The following is a 3,031-nucleotide window of genomic DNA, read 5'->3' on the forward strand; positions in this document are numbered from 1 at the left end:
ATATACGACGAGCTTCTTTCAGTTTTCATCTAGCAGATCCACTCCGAAAGCTTTATTCGACCGGAGCTACAGTAGAAGACATTTACCCAAGGTACCACGCAATGGGACTGAACCCGGGTTCATGTGATTGGGAACCAAACTTCCTACGACACAGCCACCCCTTTATTGTCACTACAAAGTTTTTGTCAATTTGAAAGCATGATGCAAACTATTGATCCCAGGCACATCGTTCCTCTGTAGAGCTTCCTGTTAGTCATAAGTCTTTTTAGCTTCTTTCCTCAAACGTCTGCTCTCTAGAATTCATTTCCAACGTCTTTTCCTCTGGTCTATTCCTTTCAGCTTTCTGTTGATCTACGTTCTTTGAATTTGTAGGCTCCTTCCTTTCCTTGTTTGGGGGAAAATCGTATAAAAAAGGAAGGGCTGCAGGATGGTATGGAACACAAAACCTAGATGGTGCGAAGCAAACGTCGCATCCTCACAACCACGATCGAACGATTCTTTGATTCTAGATTATCCCTGACCGAACAAAAGTATTTCAGCCGTGACTATCCGTCTTTTAAAGGAGTTTCAAGGCTACATTATTTAATGAGTCCTTTAAATATGGCGAGGGGTGATTTGATGATGTTAGCAGTTATTTCTAGAATATCGAGTGATAATCTAGTAGATATTCCCTCGCTGTTTCACGGTCCAAAATAGCGTCTTTATTGATGTGGAATGAGGGCGTTAACGTTGGCAATTAAAAGTTTACTCTGGCAAAGAATCGTGCATGAAAATTGCCGACAACAAAAGTTGTGAGTTACTTCTATAAGTTGGTGCTTTGAGTGGACAGATCATGTTCCATGTTTTACATCTGCCATGAATAAAGTTCTTCATTGATAGTGTTGCAATGTCTTATGTCTGCCACGAGCCTTTATGTTCATTAGACTGAAGTTCCTCCCAGTTCTCCTCAGTATAAGCGATCGAAATTACAACACCCTGCTCTTGAGAAAGACGCTAATCACCCATACCTGTCGCTAGTACTTCATTCCATCTGATTTGACAGGAGCAACGTAAAATGAATTGCTTTTCTCGAGAAAACAATACACCACTTGGCCCGGGAACCGAAATCTCGACACCAAGTTTATAAATCCAGCTCCCAAACCATTACACCATATGTCTCAACAGAGAAATATCTATCTTTCCTTCATTATAATAGCTCCTTATCTGAACCAAGAAACCAATATGTGCTGTTTGTATGCCTGTTAAAACAACGTCCAAATCAACTTCAAATCATAATTCCTCTCAAAAGAAGGACAAGTTGGATAATAAAGTTTTAGATTGTATACACCTTGACTTAAACGAAGACGGGATGCTTGTAGCTGGAACGCCTCTAGTTTTACCGTGGATCTGCTAGCTCTGGGATAACCTGGAGCTCAAAAACGACAGAAAGAAGAACAATAACAAAAGCTACAACAATAGTGACGACAAACACAGCAGCAACTATATAATACACAAAAAATATTTAAATTCAGCTGTGAAACGCATCGAAATATTTATAATATATTAATAGCTATTGGTATAATATTTATTTGGAGCTAAGTGGGAAATTTGAACGTTTAGCACCTTCCTAAAGAAACACCAATGGCAGCTTAATTTTTGTTCGTGGAAAGCCAATGATGAAACCTCTGTATGGTTGCATGATTCCTTAGAATAGAAGAAATAGCAGCCTAAACTCCTTAAATAACAAACTAATGTCTTTAAAACGATGAAAAAAGTTGGGTAATGTGATCCTAGTTATTTCCTGGTTGAAAATAAGAAAATAAAAGAAAGAACAATTCAAGATGGATGGTCACAGTTAGGATATATCTTCTTGATCATGTCTAATATGGTTTAGCTATAAGGTGATGATTTGATAGAGCCGTCAAATATGTTGAATAAAATGCCTCATGATATTTGCTCCAACTCTCTACGCTCTAAATTCAAACTTTGTGGAGGTCAACTTTGCTTTTCATCCTCTCGGTCTCAATAAAAGAAATATAAATAGAAGTCGATAGGTTAACGGAAATATAAGGACCTAATGAATGGTTGTTTTGCGATATTTGCTCTGGCTCTTTGCATTCTAATTTCAAACTCCTACCTGGCCTACTTGGGTGGTAGATTTAGTTTTGTTGTCAGGTTTAGCACCAACACATTTGGTACTCCTAGCGAGGCTCAGTAGACATTCTGTGGTAGGCATTCCGACCAGGTTTCAAGTTTAACGATACCTTTCTTGTCTTGATGCTAGCAGTTTCAGGGGCCCTGAAAAGGGTCATGATATTCTGCTGTTTCTTCTGATCGAAAGAAAGAAAAAAAACTAATAATACATTAATTTTTTTTTAGTTTACCATCTCATCAACAAAGCCAGTTCCAACTACTGGAAATGAAAATGAATTATTATCGTTACGCGGTGCCGGCGATTCTAAAGGAGGACGAAATAGTACTATACATGGCTACCAGCCACTAACAATTTAAAGAATTTTATTTTAGTTTATGTAAAAGAACAATTAAAAATTAAATCTTCCTGTTTTTCAACTTAACTTAGTTTAACATAGAAGAGATTATCTCCCCTTTAATGAAAAATCTCCACCAGTAGTAACCTACGTGTTCAATTATTATTGTTCCTACACTGTTTTGTATTTATCCATTACATTAATTTTGTTCCAACTGTTCAGTTATGCGACGTATATCACCGGCTTCCTATTCTTAAAATTATCTCTTACTCTCACCATTCCAGATAATTAATCTCATCGGTATTTTGTGACAAGGAATATTGATTTGTTTCTTAGGAATAAGAAAGTACGTAATGCTCTTTCAGAATTCCCGGTTCAGTAGGATCCAACTAGTAGCACCCATTATGGATCCTTGCCAAAGTTATGAATCCCCAGTTATAAGTAAATAGCCGCATTACCTTATTAGGAAAAAATCTCGGAAGTTTGTGTGTGTGTGTGCATGTCCGTGTATCTAACATACACACACACTCAGACACTCACCATATATATATACATATATATAT

The sequence above is a fragment of the Octopus bimaculoides genome, chromosome 9 (genome assembly GCF_001194135.2).
Source record: "Octopus bimaculoides isolate UCB-OBI-ISO-001 chromosome 9, ASM119413v2, whole genome shotgun sequence".
Taxonomy (NCBI): domain Eukaryota; kingdom Metazoa; phylum Mollusca; class Cephalopoda; order Octopoda; family Octopodidae; genus Octopus; species Octopus bimaculoides.